This window comes from Pinus tabuliformis, chromosome 4_1 (assembly GCF_031772625.1).
Source record: "Pinus tabuliformis cultivar Carrire ecotype Pingquan chromosome 4_1, CPIR1, whole genome shotgun sequence".
NCBI lineage: Eukaryota > Viridiplantae > Streptophyta > Pinopsida > Pinales > Pinaceae > Pinus > Pinus tabuliformis.
The window spans coordinates 187,099,142-187,121,302 of record NC_142303.1 but is presented as its reverse complement, the minus strand read 5'-3'; positions in this window follow the sequence as shown (position 1 = coordinate 187,121,302).

Genomic DNA, 22,161 nt, shown 5'->3' with positions numbered 1-22,161 from the left:
CATTATTAAGATAGATTCAAGATAATTGCGTAGCATTCAATAAGTAATTCATAAAACATGACATTCATTAGCCGCATATAACATTAACAGATATAAACAGAAATACTTAGTAACTCTTCAGAAAACTGTCTTTATTGATCTTCAATTCACTGATTACAGACTCAAAACTACCCTACACACATAGCTGCAGGGGTCCGTGCACTCAGTTGCGGACTCTACCTTGGCCTCCACGCACTCAGCTGCAAAGCCTTCCCTTCTCTACCTAAGCGCAAGAAGCAGAGCCTTCATGCCTTAGCTCCTGCTCAAGAGTCTTCAATGAACCCAATTCTCTATCTAAGTTACCTCTTTATTTTACTAAGACTCGAGTATTTATACACTTTTCCATACAATTCCATGGTCTGCAAACCATGGGTGAATCTCAAAACTAACTGAAAAATTTACTTAAAACAAGGGGCTAAGCCCCATTCAACTCTTATTTATCAACACGCTCTGCATCCACAAATTGTGGAGTTTTTACATCTTTTAAAAAATTTGCTACAAAAAATGACTAATTAATTTCATTCTGCCCTTGGGGACCCCATCCCAACACAAGACAAGAAAATGAGTACACAACAAGTAAACAAAACCAAAAGACATGACATAAAAATGGCTAAAGAAAAGATAATGAAAATAAGAAAACCATGAGGGACTATGAGTGAAAGACGAATGCAAGGAAGGAAAACTAAGATGCAACTAATCCTACCCCTATCCTAATAGCTAGACAATCGGGATTACATGACATGAAATTTCTAGTGAAGCCACCATAGTCGTTCCTGACCAACAACCACAAAGATACAAGTGCTTAAAACATATAACAAATAGTATGCAACATAAAATACAAAATCTTGAAAATATTGCACACGGAAAGGAAGGTTCGTCCTGTGGGTAGAAAAATATGTCACAACCACCTAATACACATGCTTACCTTTTCGATGGATATTGTTATTCAACAAACCTCAAAAGCCTCTTGCGAGTGTGTGTGCATATGCAACGAGCTTCTTAGACAGTGTGAGGAAGGATTGAAGCTTGTTTCCTGCAACATGGCTCGAAAAGTAAGATTGTTCCAACCATTGAGTGATTGGATCGTGAAATTCATAATGGCTGTTTGGAAGGTCTCATGACCTATGAAAAGATGGATTTCTGATTGGATATGTTAGTGTCAGTCTTTGCAGCCTTCCTCCAGTGATCAAACATGCTCTTACAAAGTGATTTTAAGGTGTCAAGGTCAAATTTCATCATTTCAGTGAGTCTTCAAGTAAAATTTGGTCACTAGGTATTAGGTCTAGGGTTTTCTTTTACTCCTGTCAAAGTTGTCTAAATGCCAGTCCATGTCACCATTCATATGAGTGTACCATCATTCAGAGGGTTTTCATCATCATGTCAAGTTCCAATGGGTCATTTTACACCTTGTTCATGCTTCAATTGTGCCTAGGTAAGGTTCATTTATCTCTCCTAGGGTTTTGAAGGTAATTTCTCTTGGATGGTCAAATAATTAGCAAAACTTGTATCCTGATGTTCATACACCTTCCCCTATCCTTAATTTACCTTATTAAACACTTCCCATCACTGATATCCCTCAAATTCCTCATTTTCGCACAAACCCTAGTTTCTTGCTACAATTTGACAATTTTCTAGGCTAGGCCCGTGTTTTTCCCTTTTGGACCCCTTCCCCTCACTCAATCTTTGAAATTAAACTTTCCCTTGCTTCCTAACATCCCTCCCTACTTCTCAAAATTTTCTCAAAAAATTAGAAGCCCCTTATCCCCTTCATTTCACTTCATTTCGACAAATCCCTTGTTCCACACATCGGGATAGGTTTTACTCCAACGATGTTTCTGAGCAAGAAAAGATGTATTTGGGAAAAATGAGAGAGTTTTTTTTCCAAAATAGGGCAAGGAAGAAAAACGACCTTTACTTTTTACACAGGTGTCAAGGTTTTAGAGAAATGTCAAAAATACAGTTGCCTCGGGAGAATTGATGCACCTCTGAAGTGACCTTGGGAATGTTAAGCTTTCTCCTAGGTTGGTTGGCCAAATGACTTGCTTGATGAGTCAAATGATAACTAGACACAAAGATATTTCCAATGAGCTATCATGAGCTCAATTTGGGGTTGAGGAAGACCTTCACAAGTTGACTACAATAGCACTCTGCCTTTAGGAAGCCTCATTTTGCGCATTTTGACCAGTCTTGGGAGATTTGACTTTTGACAGGGCAAATGAACTCCAAATTGAAAAATTCAAGTTTTTCTGGAAATTAGACTCAATAATATTTCAAAAAAGCTATCCCACACCCAATTTAGACACTGGGAAGGCCTCCAAAAGTCTCCTGCAAAAGGCATGACACATTGAGCCAGCGCGACGCATTGGGCAGTGATTTACAGTGTATTTTTATAACGGGCGCGACACATTGAGGCAGCGCGGCGCACAGGACTTCAAGGCCTGAAATCATTCAAATATTCCTCCAAAGCTCCCAAAATTGTAAATTCCTCATTTCCCAAGTAAGTTCACACTCCAATATGCTCAATGCATGAGTTTGTCTCAGTCCTCTTGGTGATTTAATAGGGAAATATTGAAACCCTAGTTCGTTGCAGTTTGATGAAAAGCCATTGCATAGGGTTCATAAATTGAATTTTTTGCTGCTAAATCCCACTCCCATCATTCTCACTCACTCATTCCCTCACCCCCTCACTTCATTTTCTCCCTCCATTTTCATTTATATTTACCCTTCCATATTCCCCATATCCCTAAACTACCAACCCTAAATCCCTAATCCCACTATCCCAAACCCTAATCAAATATCCCTAATCCATAAATGTTATTACATAAACCCTTTCATTCCCCAAAACTCTATAATTAGCATCAAATCCTCCCCTCATCAGTCCCACTCATCCATGGAGCTCAAAAACATAAAGAAAAACCGGCAAGCTGCGAAGAGGAGGAAAACCAAATTGACTATAGTTGAACAAGAAATTCAAGCTGATCGTGAATCTTGGCTCGAGATGACAAACATACACTTGGAGAGGATCCTAGATAAGGAAAAAAATGATAAAAACATGTTGAGGAACATGGCATACCACTACTTGTCAATAAATATGGTGTGCAAAGCAAGAATTAGGAATTTGAAAGCCAAATTGAAGAAAGCCATGAGGAAGAGAAAAGAGAAAAATAGAATCTAGATCTTGGTTGAGGATTCCTTAGCCCAACACAGCACTCGATGAGGAATTCTCAGCCCAAATTTCAAGAAATTTGGGAAAATTTTTGCAATTTTGAAATTTTTGGCCTAAAAAACAGGTTTTTCTACCTGATGCGCTGTGCCACTTGGCGTGCGCTTTTGCTAGAGACCTCCTTTTGAGGAAAACTCAGCATTTTTGGATTTTTCATGGAAAAGTATGAATTCCCTCACATGGCCAATAAATTTTGACAAGTTTTGAGCTTCCAAAAAGGTCAAAAACACCTCAAAAATGACGTTTCTGCCCCTTTTTGAACACATAGGAAGCAGTGTTGGGAGAACACAATTTTGGAGGGGAAAATGAAGACAAAATTCATAAATTCCACTTGTTCTAGAAAGTAGATATATAGAAATTTCCAAAAATACCACTTGGATCAAATGTGGTGCACAGGACGGCCTCCAAAATCAGCTACAAAAAGGCACTATGCATAGGAAAATCAGCGTGGCGCATAGGATGAAATTTGCTCATTTTGGCCAAAAAACTTTGTTTTTCGCCTAATTTCTTCACAGTTTGACTTTTCTCTTTCTAATAGTAAAAATCGTGATGTAATTTAATGTGAATTGATGGATTTTGATGTAATTATGCTAAATTTTCACTCATAGAGGTAGATTCATCATGGAAAAGTAGTTTGCAACTGAATGAATCAGTTTCCTAGGTTTTAGAGGCATGCTGTTCCACTGCCTACTTTTCAGTTCTTAGTTTAGATCTTGTTGAAATAGCTCCTAAATTCATGAATTCAACCCATAAAGCCTAGCATGAGTTGTTTGATGAATATATCTAGTAGTTTTTCAATCATTTGAGAAGGTTGGACTCTTGTGAATGCTTTGAGCATTATTGTACATTCATCTCTGTAGTTTGGCAAAGGAATAGACCAAGGTTTGCAGCACTTTGTGGGATTCTTGTGGCAACTTGATTTGGTATTGTTTTTACTTCTGTAATGCAAGTTTACATGTGTTTATGTATGCCATCATCTCTTTCTGTTCAACTTAACTAAATGAATCAAGGATAAAGGTAGAATTCATTGATGTTTCATTGCTCTCCTAGGGTTTATTTATTTATGTTTTCAAATGTTTGAAGTGGATCCATGAGTCTTTCATGCCCTCTCCAACTCCTCACCAGTCTAAAAGCTCTCCATCTCATTCAATTTGAAGTGCTAAACCATTTTCCTGCCTCGCCCCATAGAGATCTCTGCAAGATTGTGTCCATTCCCCACACCCAAATCCGCCTTTCACAATTGAGCCAGCAAACCCATCTTAAATTCAATCAAACACCTCTGTACACATACCTAGCCTAAAATTAGTCATTACATCAGTCATCTCAAGCTTCATTAGCCATATTTTCTGAGATTGACAAGGAGATAGCCCTCTCCTGACCTGGTAGGGCTAGCTACCAAGTTAAGCGTGGTTTGATGTTACCCTAGATCCTGCCTTTCTCAACCTGAGGTAGATTTAGGCCATAACATAGTGGCAACCATACTGGGGAGACAAAAAGTCTGTTATTTGCTTTATAAACTACAAATGGAGCCTGAAGTTATCCAGGTAGCCTTCCAACTGCTCTTGCTCTGCAAGTGCATATTAGATGAATGCTGCTTCAGTCAATATTCAGTTTAGTTTATGAACTAAACATCTGGTTTCCTCAGCAAAATGTAATCAAGTTCAGATTTGATTGTTGATGGTGGACAACGATCAGACACCAGAAGGCTGAAATCATTCACCTGGAAACTCTAAATTAGTTTCGAGATCAGATCCAAGGACTCCACTGGAGGGTGAACCTGACCAACAGAAACATGAAAGGACAATATGGAAAGATCAGGTATTCAAGTTGGAATTTCATCCAAGAAATTTTGTTCTTTGTTCTAAATTATTGCTTCTCTTTTCCTGAGAATGTCAAGAAGGCTTTGCAAAGTATATCGTATTTGAGAAAAGATCCTCGACCTGCATTTGATTCCTTCCCTTTGAAGATTGTGAATACCAAAGATTTGCATGCCTTTGAGCTTGATCATGTCCCTTTTTCTGAATCTTGTGATGACTGTATTCAAACTGGTGAACCTCAAGAGACTAAGATTGATTCTACAGCTTTTGTATTTTCTCCTACACCTTGTAAAATTCCAGATCGATACAAGCCTCTGATTTTACCTCCTATATCCCATGCTTTCCCTAAAAATCATGACCTATATCTACTAAGATTTGATGGTGAACACGACAACATCACTACTAAGACATGTATTGAATTTTGAGTCCTTTCTTGACCTTTTTGAAGTTGATGAAGAAGATGTCAGTATTAGGCTTTTTTCTCTTTCTTTGCAAGGCAAAGTCAAGAGTTGGTTCAAAACCTTGCCTGATGTGAGCATCTCAGATTTCTAGCAGTTCGTCAAAGTTTTTCTCGATAGGTGGATGATCAAACAAAACCCTTTCTTGATTATAGAAGAGTATAACCAGTTGAAAAGATTTCCAGGGGAGACAATACAATAGTTTTCTGACAGGTTTAACCAAGTCTATTTTTCGATGCTAGTTAATATAATACCTCCTCTTGGATCCGCTCTCTTGGACTGCCTGGGTGCCTTTGATCCAGAAATGGAGTTTTAGCTAAGAGAAAGGAATCTTGCAACACATGAAGATATGCAGTACAGTGCAGTAGATGTAGAGGCTCATTTGCTAATCTGAAGGGCAAAGTTGAAGGAAGAAGAGATGAAAAGCATAGATTCGGAGGAATCGACATCTCTAGAGGTAAAGCTTGACATTTTGGCAAGTGCAGTGGAAGAGATGATGCAAAGGATCACCACAAGGAATGAGTATAGTGTTCAAGCCCATCGCTCACTGATTGAAGAAGAACAAGTTGCTGATCCAAAAACTATTCTTTCTTATCCCAGTTTTCATAGATCTAATAATGATTGTTTTATAGATCATCTTGGAGGAGAGAGATCTGTTGATATGACATGTATGCTTGATGATGTGTTTTATACTGATGATTTGCCTTAGTTGCAGGAACTTGGTGAAGCTAAGGCAAATCTTCTTGTGATCTTGCAGGAACTTGGCAAATCATACAAACTAAGGCAAATCAAGCTAAGCCGATACAAACTTGATCTGATAGCCAATTTCTTTGTCAGTTTCAGTAGGAGTCTCGTCACAAAGCTCAGATCAAAGTTTACATTCATGGTATGAAGAGAAGAGAACTAATCCAGTGGATGAGCTACGTCCCAGTGTGCATGAATTTCGAGATCCTTATGCGGTGTTTCTGGAGGCAGATAGAGAATCCATAGTATTCAACAAATCTGTTCACAAGTTTTCATGGGAGTTGCCTTTCAGTAGTTCTCTCTTGTTGTTCATAAGAAAGCACTTGCGGAGAATTCAAACAGTAGCCGGAATACTTACTTGGTTGCATTGGTTGTTTCATTTCACTTGATCAGGTGATGAATGAAACTATTAGAGTAGGTTTTGATGAATAAGCTCTACTTTGAGCACCATTTCTAGTTTGTTAGTTGTGTTTAAGTATCAAGTCAGTTTTTAGTTGAGTGAGAGTCATTTTGTGTCCCCAAGTCGTCAATTTTCAGTCATGCATTTCAGCTTGAGTTTTTGACTCCATTGCCCAATGGATAAGGCACTGGTCTGCTCTCCCAAAGATCTGTCGTTCTTGGCACCTCCAAGGAGCTACCATCCCCATTGGAGCCAATGTTAGTTTCAGTGTTTGCAGCCTTCCTCAAGTGATCAAACATGCTCTTACAAAGTGATTTTAAGGTGTGAAGGTCAAATTTTGTCATTTCAATGAGTCTTCAAGTAAATTTTTGTCACTAGTGTTGTGGGGAAAAATGCCTATGCAGGACGATCCTATCCACCTAAGGTGTGACAGTGCCTTAGCAACAAATAGAAACAACTATTCTAGTATTCTTCCTTTATGAATTAAGAATGAAGAGAGATGGATGGACTAACCGGTGTCTTCCGTTTGTCCCTCGATCCGGTTTCTCTTCTCTTTGAGAGCTCCCAGCTACTTGCCTTCTCGCTCGCCCAGCTTCACCAAGTTCCTGCAAGATCACAAGAAGGGAACACTACACAAAGACATAGATTCATATTCATAACTAGTTCAGGATTAGAAATAAACTAAACATACTAATGCAATCATACATCAAAGACACATCAACATGTAGGAGAAACTCAAATAGCTTTATTGATGAAATAACAAGGTTCAGGAGGAGATACAACCAAGAGAGTTCCAATCCAGCATCTACCTCCCAACGAATGAAATCCTTTCTTCACCTCCCTTCAAAGCATAAAGCACCCAATGATTCCAATCTCAAACCAACAATAATTCTTTGCAATATCTAAATTCCAGCCTCTAGATCTCATGGAGGAGAGATCCATATATAGATGTTTGGAGAGAGGATGAGTCAGCTTGAGATCTGACTAGTGTCCTCTCTCTCTGTCAGTTCTTTCTTCCACTTGGAGACTAAGAGCCTCTTACTCATCACTTAGTCGAACTCAGCAAGGCAAGTGTCATGGAGGAAGATTCTGGAAGCTTCCACAGTCTTTACACCTCGCACAAAGGACCCTGCCATTTGTCATTTCCCGCTCAACGCAACCTGGTAGTGCATTTGGGTGCGTCGCAACGCACCTAGATAGTGTACTGGGGTGCTTTGAAACGCAGGTGGCCAGTGTAGCCACTGAAATGATCCTGATTTGACCTGTTTTTGAGCAGTTTCTGGTGGAGAACTTCTGTGAATTGCTGTGGTTTGCTGGCCTTGTTCCTCTAGGGGTAGGAACAACATGTTTAGGGACTTTGGATCCCTTGGATTATGGACATTTCATGCTTATAGCTATAAGGCACAAAAATGTCTATAACAGTTGCCCCCTAAAGTATGAGGCCATTTATCGGGTGAAATGCTTTATTAGGAGGATCCGAAGTTCTTTCAATGCTGGGAGGAGACCTGTAATACAATACAATACAATACATTATTTTCATATTGTTTTCATGATCTAGCTGAGGCGGGCATTCCCATGCTCAGCTTTATAAATTCATTTTCATGTACATAGGATAGACAATCGTCTGATGATAGACTGATGATTCTGATAGAGCCATCATCCTTTTGGTAGGATGATTATCTGTGCTGCAAAGCTGTACATTTCCATGTCTTTATTTTCTGAATATATATCGCAGCCCGGATGGATGAAACTAGATCCGAGGTCTTCAATCTCGTTCGATCTTCACTCTAAGTACAAGTCGATCCATGTGAGAATTGCTCTGAAGTCGAACATGGAAAGACATCGCTTGATTACCAGTCAATGATGTAAACTGTTAACAAGCGCGAGAGGAATCACCGATAATGATGATGACCCTCAAGGTACTACAGTACAATTCACGTGGTGTGAATAGAGGACTTGGCGTCGAACACCACGCAAAATCTTTCGGTCGAAGGTCATTGATGTATACCTGTCGCCGGAAGTGAGAAACTTGCCATTGAGGCATGCAAGCTTCAAAGTACTGAAGGGGTTGTTCCTAGATCAACTTCTTGGATAATGAGCTGATGTCGACAAGAAGCGATCCGTCAAAGGAGGGCCTTGATGAATCCCACATCAATGACATGGAATGGAGCTAATGATTTTGATGGAGGTGAAAATGATCTGATGACATATGATTCAGGGTGGCGGTCATGAAAGAGTATAATGTATGGTAGTGGATGGGACACAGGTGACTTCTCTGAACGACTTCTCTTAAACATATGGCGACACTTATGCGATGGATTGGTAGCATTTACCCCATATATAGATGGTATGGCGAGACCATGGTGATGTGACCAGTGAATGGAACAACCCAACCCGATTGTGGTATGGAGGAAAAGTGTCATGTTCAAGAGCGACTTGCTACCATCAAAGTTTCTTTGAGTTTCTCCCAATTTTTCCCAGTCATTGCTGACCAGTACCTCTTTATTTTTGTCAAGCTTGAGGAGGATAACATATGCTTGTTCTATGATTTGCCCTTCGGGCAAACCCATCGCTATGTTTTAACGAGCCTAGCGATAGTGAAACTCGTTCTCGTCTAAAGACAAGTTTGTCGCTATTTCATGCATTTAACGAGTCTAACGACAAGGATAACTCGGTCCTTTTCATTTTTAGAGAGTCTGAAAAGGTACATAAAGTTAACTCCAAAATTCCTTTTTCATCATCTAATCCCTTAAGTCCGAAAAAGTATAAAACAATACAGCAGGGATGAATTTTCGATATCTTTAACGAGCCGAATAAAACAAGCGCTCGATCTTTTTGTGCAATAATCCCTCAGGTCCAAAAAGATTAAAATCTAGAGGAGGGATAGCTCTTTCGGTCACTTTAACGAGCTGGAAGGCCAAAACTCAGCAATCTTTTCATATTTTACGAGTCAGATGAAAAGAGCTTAAAGAAGACTCGTCTTTTGAGGAACGAGTGATAAAATGGGTAGCAGTTGATTCCAGGGAAGGATTGGAATTTCCAAATCATGGCAGTGTCACAAGGATGGCTAGTGAAATCACTCTTCGCAGCTATTCCTCAAAATGGGTAAACAATCATATGGAGGTGAATGATCAGCCAATGGAAAAGTGGAGGTGATGGGAAAACACGACCAAGGCTTTAATGGCTGATGATGCTACATTCACGGTGGTTATTTACCGGAATAGTTCATTTTCTAACGAGCTTAGACGCGGGTGGAAACATTTGCTCGATCTTATGTTTATTTTTTAATGAGCATGAACTATGTGCTAAAACTGCTCGGATCTTGCGTTTATTTTTTAACGAGCATGAATTGTGTGCTAAAATTGCTCGATAGATGGTCTCGTTTTGATTTTCACCATAGATAGCTTTGTTCTTTCAAAAGATAGTACTGTATCTTTGACTGCTTCATCAAACAAGTTAGAAATAAACAATATTTGCTTGAAAATGAGATTAAAACACTAATATTTTACTTTGAACTACGTGAAAAGCATTCAAAAAATGTTTTTACCTCTCATTTTACCATTTCATTTGCACTTGGTTTGTTGGAGCTTTGGAGGTGCCTCTTTCCCTTTGATTTTCATCAGCTGATTTCGGGAGATTTTGTGGACGATTCTCGGCGCCGTCTGGACCAAGTAGGAGCTAAACCCGAGCTCTTTCATTTCATGGTTTCCTTTTTGCATTCTGTGCCTTTTTTCCTGTTTTTCTGAGCCCCTGGGGTTTGATGGGCTCGTTCTTCCATCAACGCACCCTGTGGCTATCGAAACCTGCGCTGAATGTATGCCATTATGAAGGCAGTTTGGCATTCAATGCAGGTGGAGCACTCCTGCAGGTGCGTTGGGTGAAAAAGAGGAACTTGTTGCACAGTTTTTGATGAAAATTTTGCCTGTTTTTCATCAAAATCAGGATCTTACTCCTTCTCTTGTTTGTTTTGCAGGGATCTTTGAGCAAAATGACCCTTACATGGTGAGAACGAGAGCATGAAGAAGAGGACATGATTGCCCTACATGATCCAGTTACAATGAACGTGTTGAGGAACTGTGGGTTGCTGAAGTTCTTCCGCATCTCTAACATGAGACAGCAGATCAACCTACTGCAATATTTGCTCGATGCTTGGGATTCCGACCACCAAGTTTTCCAGATTAGGGGCAAATCTATCCCCTTGACAGCAGTGGACATCTATTTCTTGATTGGTTTGTCGAGGCGAGGTGCCCCCATCTCTTTGTCAGGTTCGGTCCGGGGGAGCGATTCTGTGAGAGATTATGTCCGCAAGTATTGTAGGGAAGGATCTCAGCCGAGTAAAGACGGCAAGATCATCATCCGCGATGTCACCGACAGGCCCCTCAGGGATATCTTGTTTACTTTTGGTAGGATGGCCGGTAGCGCGTCCCTTCATGTAGCCAACAGGTCCTATATGCAGCATGCCTTGGAATGCCTCCAACCGAAATTGTTCAACTGGTGTGATGCAGTACTTCTGGTGATGAAAGAACAGTTGACCAAGGTAAAGACCGAAAGATTGAAGAACTTTGGGTTTGGTTCTATTTTGACCGCTTTTGCCTTGGAGAAGATACCACTGATGCAGCCTCAGTACATTGCACTTGACTTGCCTTCTCCTACTGAACCCCGTATGCAGAGATGGGTTGACCACATGTCTAGGCATGCCAGCGAGTCTCAGATTTCGTTTTCTGTTACCTTCTTCAGGTGGTTCGATCATCAGGAGATGGCTTATGCTGAGTATCCATATGCTGGCATGGATTTCCGGGGTGACCCAGATTTAGTACTGCCGGCTGGCGAGCAGTGGGGTGCTATTGGTAAAATCTCTGACCATATCACTGTTTATTGTTTTTGCTTATAATGTTCTTGTGCTTTATTCTATCAAGACTTTAATCAAACTCATGTGTACATGCAGATGTTGGTCCTGTTGGCCCAGTAGCCCGTTCGAGAGCGCTAGCTGTCGCCCCAGCAGGAGAGGCTACCGGGAGAGTTATTCTTCACGATCTCGATGTGGCTGAGACTCTTTCAGCTGTGCAGGAGCAGGTTGAGAGCCTAACTCTCGATATTCCAGATGTGAGGATTGACGAGTTGCCGTTGCAGCTACAGCGGCATACTACTGGTGTGCCCAGACGATGGACTCGTCTCTTACGCATGATCGCACAGGCCGTGACTTGCTATCACGAGCATCATTAGACTAGGGTGCCCCCTAGCATTTTGAGTTTTTGGGTCATATGACCAATTTTGTCTTGGTTACAGAACATTATATGTAAACTATAAACAACTATATACATTTTGATTTTCGGAGTTTTATTTTGGTTTATGTGATCCACATGTGAAACATTGATAATGATTTTTTTTTTTATAAATTTTGCAAATGTCTATCTAACACATAGTTTGCTAATGAGTCGGTTAATGTGTTTAAGTTTCTGGAAATGTGTTGATATTGAATAAGATCAAATTGTCTTTCCAAAATCTTAACCCTTAGGAACATGCGATAAATAGCTGGATTTCGGACAGAGTAGATACCAGTGAGTTGCAGTATTACGAGTTGTGAGTCTAGCCTGACGATTAGTCGACGTATACCATGGGTGATGGCATCAGAGAGTAGTTCTATCAACGCACTATACTCAGCGATGTTATTCGTTGATTGACCAATACATACACCTCTGAAACTTACTAACTTGCCACTTGGATCAAAAATGGCCCAGGCCGTGGAGGATAGGTTCCGCGAACTACGACTCGCTCCTTCGGCATATCCAACACACGGTTCCAATGGATTTGACATCTGCAATAAATGTAAAAAGTGGATTACTTAACCAAAATAAACACTTTAGCGAAAACAAAAAATATAACAAAAGCATACAGGTTACTATTAGGCATAGTAATGCTTGAGGGACAACCCGTTACGAGGTTGCGCCAGTGGAATTCCGTCATAATCCATTAAATCGTAGGCTCCTTTTGCTAATACCCTTTTAACAATATAGGGGCCCATCCATAAAGACTTAAATTTACCAGCTCCCAATTTATCGGATTCTTGGTCGTAAAGCAGGACCAAGTCACCTTCTGAGAAGACACGGGGTTTGACATTTTTGTCGAACTACGCCTTGACTCGTTTCTTATGGGCTTCGTTAGCCAAAGCGGCATCATGATGGGTTTCATCCAATTGGATTAACTCCAAGAAATGAGCCTCTTCTTCTCAAGTTCCAGGGAGGAGATCAATTGTGATTTTAAGAGACGAGATTTCACACTGGATTGGTAGGACTGCTTCCAGGCCATACACCAGTTGGAAAGGTGTGAATCCAGTCGCATTCCTTACCGATGTTTGGTAGGCCCACAAAGCTGAGTACAGGATTAGGTGCCATCTTCTTTTGTGAACCCCAATCATCCTTTGCAGCATGCGCTTCAGGACTTTGTTGATTGCTTCAACCTGTCCGTTGGCTTGCGGATATATGGGGTAGAGCTGTCGTGAGACAACCCTAGTTTGGCAGCTAATTCGAACATCATGTGATTGCGAAAATGCGATCCATGATCTGTGACTACGGCCTATGGTATGCCAAATCTGGCGACTACATGATTGAAAACGAATAGGGTAGCTGTTTCACCAGTATTATCTAATGTAGGCATCGCCTCGGCCCATCTGGTAAAATAGTCAACCGCGACTATGATATACCCATGCCCCCCGGTCGAGGTGGGGTTACATGTCATGAAATCGATGCCCCATTTGGCGAAAGGCCCCACAGCTACTATTGGCTGTAGCGGAGCGGGTGGTCTTCTGGTTTTGCTATCAAAAATTTGACAAGCATGGAAACTTTTGACTGTGGTTATGCAATCTTTGAACATGGTTGGCCAGAAGTATCCTGCTCATAAGATTTTTTGTGCTGTAGCATATCCAAATTGGTGCCCCCCACAGGCGCCTGAATGACACTCATTCAGGGATTTTTCGGCTTCCTCATGGGTGAGGCACCTTCTCAGAACCGTATTGACACCACGACGGTAAAGTGTATCACCGACGATCATGTAGTCTTTTGCTTGGTATCGAATACGTTTTTGTTCTGAGTGGGAGGTGTTTGGCCGAAATCTTTGGGTTTGGAGATAAACAATTATATCTCCATACCACTCATCGCTTGTGGATATCAGAAACAAACTTTCGTCCTCAATTGATTCTTGGGATGTTTCATCGTTGAACGACGATGGGAGATCGCATAATAATTCTGCAAAAACTAGAGCTTTCTTCGATTTGGATTTTACAAATTCCAGATCAAACTCTTGAAGGATTGCTATCCATTTTGAATATTTGTCCCCCAGCAACTGTCGCGACAATATATAAGTCATGGGATTGCAATCTGATAGAATGGTAGTTTTCCGAAAGAGGACATAATGTCGAAATCTCTGTATCGCTTGAACAACAGCGAGTGCTAGCTTTTCAACGTAAGAATATTTTCTTTCTGTATCATTTAAGTTTTTACTTAAATAATATATAGGATGTTCTATTCCATCGACTTCTTGAACTAAAACCATTGCAATGGTCGTATCCGCTGCAGCCAGATACAGGTTAAAGTCTCTTTGATAGTCAGGGGCATACATTAATGATGCTTTTACTAGGGAATCTTTCAAAGCATCAAAGGAAGCTTGCACAACCTGATCCCAGACGAAAGGTACTTTTTCAAAAGATGGGTATAACCTTTAGCAAGTTCTGCGTAATTTGGAATGAACCTCCTCAGAAAGTTTGCTTTCCCTTGGAGTTTCTGAATCTGAAGCAAATTTGAAGGTGGAGGCAAATTTATGATTGCCTGAACCTTACAAGGGCCGAGACGAATCCCGTCCTTGGAGACTACAAAGCCAAGTAAACGACCAGAACTTACGCAAAATACACATTTGTGTGGATTGAGTCGTATCTTGTAGTGTCGGCAACGTAGAAATATCGCTCTCAAATGCTGCGGATGATCAGTCCGCTTTCGCGAATGAGCCGGAAGGTCGTCAAGGTATGGTTGAACGATGTTCTTGATGTCATGGAAGGCATAATTCATTGCCCTTTGAAACGTTGCCCCAACGTTCTTTAAACCAAAGGGTAATTTTCGATATGCAAATGTGCCCCACGGACAAATGAATGCAGTCTTTGACTGGTCTTGTGGGCAGATATTTATTTGATTATACCCGGAGAATCCATCCATAAATGAAAAGATTTCACATTCGGCGCATTCATCAATTATCTGGTCGATAAAGGGCGTAGGGTAGTTGTCCTTTGGACAAGCTTTATTTACATCCTCATAATCAACGCACACTCTAATTGTTCCTTGCTTTTTCATAACAGGGACAATATTCGATACCCAATCGGTTAGAGGAACCGGGTAGATGAAACCAGCATGGAGAAGTTTTTCGACTTCCGCCTTAATGGCAGCGACTTTCTTGGGGTGCACCTGGCGTAGCCGTTGTCTTACCGGTTTGACATCAGGATACATCTTAATTTCGTGTTCAACGATACTCGAGTCGATGCCTGGAATTTCATCATATGACCAAGCAAAGACATCTCTAAATTCGCGAAAAAGAGCGTTATATATTTCCAGTTCTGAAGGAGAACAACATTTGCCAACATAAATATTCTCTACAACATCTGTTATGGTCGAGATATTTATGGCTATAGTCTCTTCAATATTGGATAGGTTTCGCTCGGAATCCACCGTATTTACAGTATTTGATAGGAATTCAAAGACTGCAGGATGATAGAGGTCATCTTGAGTATCTTCTTCACAATCCGGAAGAAGGGAACGATGGTGGCTATCATTCCATGGTGCCCCCTCAATCAACATTGATTGTATGATTCCTTCGTCGGTTTCATGCACTAGCGACCAAGGATCTAATGGGGTACCATATTCTCTAGACCTATCTACCCAAACGCACGATGACCGTTGATTTGGGTTTGCCTCCCAAGCTAGGAACATTGATTGCTACAATATTTCCGTTGGGCCTAGGGGCAAAACCATTGCATGATCCATGTCAATATCGTCTTCTGAAATCTTTTGCGCTGAAGATATCATGTTGCAGGTTCCTACCAACGCTACTTCTCTTATATAAATTGGAGGTGGAAGTGCGAAAGTTCCCATTAATGTGGGGTCTTTCAGTAGGCCTACTCCGATATTTTGAAGCGAATGGGTGCTTTCATGGATCATTGGAATGCTTCCCGTAACTTGAGAACCGTTAGGGAGGAAGTTCTGCTGGTCGACGATTGTAATCCCTCCTTGGAAAGGGAATGCAATCTTTCTAAAATAGGTCGACACGACAGCTGCCATGGCATAGATCCATGGTCTTCCTAGTAGGATGTTGTAGTCAAGGTTCCCATCAATGACTTTGACATCTATTTCTACCGTTTTCCCTCCTAGTTCAACTTTCAAGTTATTTAGGATACCATATGGGGTATACGATCGGCCATCAAATGCTTTTAATGTTGTCGAAGATCGCGACAAGGTTGGAGATCCTAAAGTTTTCCAGCAACTCATCGACATAATACATGTGGATGCCCCCTCATCAATAATCATTCGATGAACGGTTTTGTTGAGGGCTTTCACTTGAATAAGGAAAGCTAATTGAGCTGGTAACTGAGGATTGTATCCTTTATGATCGAAGGATACAAGATTGGAATCCTTTGGGTCAACTCCACCGATAGCTGATAACAAAACCTGCCTTTGGGATGGGCAATTCTGTAGTACTTCAAGAGTCGACATAGCGGATGTCGATTGGGCCAAATCTTCCACTATGTTATAATGCTGCACTGCTCTAGCGCGAGGATTAAATGTCGACTTGTGTACTACTCCCTTTGGCAGTTTTATTGTTAATTCAGGTATTATTGGTGGTGTTACAACTTCTGTCGAAGTTGTTGTCGAACTACTCGATTGATCTTTGTCCTTGTTGTTCGACAGCTGCGGATTCCCGTAATCTTTGTTCCTTGTCGAGATCAAAGCATCATTCTGCTGTTTTGAAACCGAAAACATTAGCACTTGAGACGGGGAAGCATCTCCACTATCAACCAGATTTGTTCCTGGATTTGGAAACGGATCAGTTAACACTGCTGAGGTTTTCGAACTCTTAAAGAATTTCTTAAGCTCAGCTTTGAATGGACAATCTGTTGTCTGATGATCCTCATCACATATCTGACATGGATATCTTTTTTTCCTATTTCCAGGAGGGTTTGAAGAAGGTTTTTTAGGTGATGACTCATCCTGTTTCTTCTTCTTCCCTTTGTTTTGTTTCTTCTTGCTTCCTGGTTGTTTGGATTCTTTGCCCTTATCTGTCGATACGGCATTTACTTCCGAAGCAAGAATTTCTTCTTTTGCATTTTGATCTGAAATCTTACGGGCCTTCTTGGATGTAGCCTTTGTCGATTTCGCATTTGTCGTGCCAATCACGCCATCGTCGGCGTGAGAGTCATTGTTTGATTTAGGAGGAGGAGGAATTGAGAATTCTGGTCTAGGGGCGTCAGGTATTTTGTCGTAGAGCGTGCCAGACTGAGATTAGACTAAGTCCAGATATTGCGCACGAGCGATAACTTGCTCTTCTGTTATGACTCCCCCTTTGGCCACATCTTCCGTGATGGCTGGAAGTAATGACTTGATAAACCATTCAGCTAATAGCTGATCGGGGACGCATGTTTTTACCATCCTACAACAACGTCGCCACTCATGTATATGATCAGATATGTGAGTGGCCGTTGTCTGTTTGAAGTTGGTAAGGATTTCCATTCCCGTTTCATACCTTATTGGTAATTGAAAATGGGTTAAAAAGGTTGTGGCTAAGGTACTGAAGTTGTCGAACGAAGCTCTAGGTAATTCAATATACCATTTAGCCGCTGGACCCGTTAACGTCCTCAGAAAGAGGTGAAGCATTATCGAATTATCATTTAAGGTGTTTGACGAACACCATAGATGAAATTTCATCACGTGATTCGATGGATCTTCACCCGGATTTCCATTAAACTTAGGAATATCTGATGGAAGTTTGTGTGGAATGGCTGGCCACCAAGGGGCGTAAACAATTGGATCGTTTGTTAACTGGTGTAAATCAGGTAACTCTAGAGTTGCCACGAATGGTAACTGTTGATTCAGGTTAGGTGAAGCATACCCAGGATATGATGGAATCGCCTGAGCAGTTGGTCTTTGCATGCCAGCATAATGCATTTGATGCTGGTATGACTGGTAAGGTTGGTGGACAAGACCATTGTAAAATGGTTGATTTTGACCGTTTTGAATGTACGGTTGTCCACTGTTTGCAAAGATCTGCTGCTCAGAACCTTGGTATACTTGTTGGAATTGTGGTTGTTGGTATTGCACCAGCCATGGTTGAGAAGCCATGTGTTGTTGCGCTATACTAACCGTTGGACCAAGGTGTGGGGTAATTGTACCCGTTTGGACCTGTGTCGCCCCACTAGTTGGCGATTGTGGTTGAGTCGCAGGGTCAAGGGGCTGTTGCATTACAACCTGAGAAATCTGAGGTTGGCATACAACAGGCAGCGTTTGAACTTGCGACACCGTCACAATGGCCGGTGTAGTTGGGATGTTCGACATAGGTACACACTGTTGCATTGAAGACACAACCCTTGGTTCTTGAGGTAGCATAGGTACCCAACCACTTGAAGTAATTCCAGTGTAACCTGAACTTTGTTGTAAACTCCCGTATGGATAACCTTCCGGAGGGGGTAATGAAAGGGCATACTGCCCCCCATACGGTGGTGATCCGGAACTGAAGGGGATTATTTGCCCTTGGGGACCGGATTGCCCAAATTGACCTCCAAATGGATCAATTTGTTGATTCTCAACATAAGAGTTGCCGAGTATTATTCAGGAGGAACAAACAGGAACAGACCATACTGTCGTAATAGCCCCCGAGTGGGCTCCTTCTAGCGATTGAGAGCTAGTCGGGACAGATGGTATGCCGACGAACATTGTCGGAGTGACGGTAGGGAGTTTTGCTGTCGCTGTGTCAGGTGCCACAGTCCTAGATGTTGACGGTTGTTCAGACATTTTTAGTCTATCCAAGAGATTCCCTAGCGATTCTACAGGAACTTCCGCTGGTGATAGACTAACTTCTGAAGAAGGATATAGAGTGACCCCGACTCCAAAGTGAGTTGGAGTACTTGTTGGAGGGTCTTCTACAATTTCTTCAATTGCAATCAGACCAGGTGGAATAGGAAGACCGTCAGGTCCGTAAAATATTTCTGGTGCCGAAGAAGGGGTGGAATCGACAGCGACAGATGTTTGAAGAGCACGACTCTCCAGACCGGTTACTAATGGAACTGGTTCGGTAATGCAAGTGTTTACTCTCAAACTAGGATCAGTATCACTGTCCCTCTGTGGCTGTTGAATTTCTTCTGAAGAGGTAGGGATTCCAGAAATGTTTGGAGTAACCGGAACCTCCGATGTCGTCGGAACACTTGTTTTAACTTTAAGAGGAGATTTGGAACCGGTTAAACGAGTTCGCTTTTTCCGTACTGGTTTCGATTCCGGAGACAAAGACGGTTGACTCGTAAGCCTCCGTGAATGACGGGGTTTCAATTGACTTTCTTCCATGATTGCGGATTACTCGATCAACTAAAATAAAAAGGGGAAGTATGTTTCCGATTTGAATGAATTTTAGACGCTTTTAGACACAACTTGTTTTTTCAATTTTAAAGAGTCGAGAAAAAACAAAAGATGACTCTAGTCACCTTCGATGTTTTAACGAGCCCGAAGTGACAAATGCTCAGATGGACTTTTTCCGTTATAGAGTCTGAAAAATGCCAAAAGGAACTGCTCTAGAGATCTAGGTAGAGGGTGTGCCAAACCAATCACAAAACTGCAGAATACGTTTTACGGTACGGCAGTCAATCTTCCTGAATGTTGTGTTCAGTGCATTGCGATCAGTAGGGCAGTCGACACGGCTTCCTAAGGATAAAGGTTTTAAGCCTATAGGGGTCTCCCAATATATACGCGACGGTACGTGGGAGCACAATCCGTACTGGCACTTTTGGTCCCTCAGGAGGAATCACCCAACCATCAGCGAGGCCAACAGATACCAGGTTTTACGACGCCGGAACACGTCTCTAGCCTAGACCTCTATGTTGTGCGTTATGTTACAAAGCGTTATTAAGTTCATTCAGTTTATTTTAAGTTGATCTTTTTAGAAGTTTGCCTTTTGAGGTTCACCACGAGATGTAGATACAACTCCTAAATGCAATCTAAAAGATGATAAGCAAATCTTTATCTCTTTTTCAACAATGAAAATCCTAGCTACAAAGGGAAAAGAAAGACACCATCTTTTCTCAAAGAGAAATCAGCACACTCTAAATGCACTTTTCCTAAATCAAGCATACAAACTATCAACATGCAAATGCACAATGCAAGTGTTTATTTTCCGCTTTCTTAATATTGATGCCTAAAAAGAAAGTTTTTGCACAACTTTGAATTTGCTTTTAAATTACAACTACAAACAAGTTTACTTTTTCGAAATCACAAAGGGTAGAAGAGATTACAAAACTTTACGATTTTCGAAATAAACACTTGTTTCGACACTTAAAAGAGACAAACTCAAACCAAAAGCAAAAGTAAATGTATAACCAACTGTAAACAGCCAATGAACTCTCTCCTAAGACCACAATCAACAGATCTGAATCAAAGGCTACAGTATGACTATTTCACTCATGCAATGGAAAACTGTAAATGACGCCACAAACACATAAAAACACTCACAGTCTTTTTGTACAAAGGGTGCGGAATTGAGGCAGAGAAAAGGGGTTATCAGACAGGTACCTATGCTGGTTACAGGCTGCAAAAATCAGAGATCAAAACAAGGCAAAACAGAGCAAAGAACCCCAGCTGCACAAGGCATAAGCTGGATCAGCGCACCTGTATAACAGAGAAACTGAATTGCAGCGCAGGTAGCCCTCTCGGGACCTGCGTTGAAATGCAGAGTCTCTTCACAGAGCCTGCGCTGGAGTAGAAACGAGAGTTCTCTCCGGGTTCTGGGTCACGGTTTGCAATTTAATCTACAGTTTCAGGCCAAATAAAAGCAACAAGCAAGGTACAATCAAAGGGATGATTTGAAGGAGGGCTAAGATCTATCACAAAGGATCATCAAATCATTTGTGAGTCCATTGTTCAGATCATAGACAAATCCAGTGATTGGATCAAAGCAGCAGCTGTCTACTTTGCATCTGAAAATAGCAGATGCAGTTCGATTGCTGCTCTTGAGTCTATGAAACAAACAATGATAGAAACACAAATAAAATGACTAAACAGATCTCCCCAGTGGAGTCGCCAATTTGTTGTGGGGAAAAATGCCTATGCAGGACGATCCTATCCACCTAAGGTGTGACAGTGCCTTAGCAACAAACAGAAACAACTATTCTAGTATTCTTCCTTTATGAATTAAGAATGAAGAGAGATGGATGGACTAACCGGTGTCTTCCGTTTGTCCCTCGATCCGGTTTCTCTTCTCTTTGAGAGCTCCCAGCTACTTGCCTTCTCGCTCACCCAGCTTCACCAAGTTCCTGCAAGATCACAAGAAGGGAACACTACACAAAGACATAGATTCATATTCATAACTAGTTCAGGATTAGAAATAAACTAAACATACTAATGCAATCATACATCAAAGACACATCAGCATGTAGGAGAAACTCAAATAGCTTTATTGATGAAATAACAAGGTTCAGGAGGAGATACAACCAAGAGAGTTCTAATCCAGCATCTACCTCCCAGTGAATGAAATCCTTTCTTCACCTCCCTTCAAAGCATAAAGCACCCAATGATTCCAATCTCAAACCAACAGCAATTCTTTGCAATATCTAAATTCCAGCCTCTAGATCTCATGGAGGAGAGATCCATATATAGATGTTTGGAGAGAGGATGAGTCAGCTTGAGATCTGACTAGTGTCCTCTCTCTCTGTCAGTTCTTGCTTCCACTTGGAGACTAAGAGCCTCTTACTCATCACTTAGTCGAACTCAGCAAGGCAAATGTCATGGAGGAAGATTCTGGAAGCTTCCACAGTCTTTACACCTCGCACAAAGGACCCTGCCATTTGTCATTTCCCGCTCAACGCACCCTAGTAGTGCATTTGGGTGCGTTGCAATGCACCTAGCTAGTGTACTGGGGTGCTTTGCAACGCAGGTGGCCAGTGTAGCCACTGAAATGATCCTGATTTGACCTGTTTTTGAGCAGTTTCTGGTGGAGAACTTCTGTGAATTGTTGTGGTTTGCTGGCCTTGTTCCTCTAGGGGTAGGAACAGCATGTTTAGGGACTTTGGATCCCTTGGATTATGGACATTTCATGCTTATAGCTGTAAGGCACAAAAATGTCTATAACAACTAGGTATTAGGTCTAGGGTTTGCTTTTACTCCTGTCAAAGTTGTCCAAATGTCATTCCATGTCACCATTCATCTGAGTGTACCATCATTCATATGGTTTTCATCATCATGTCAGGTT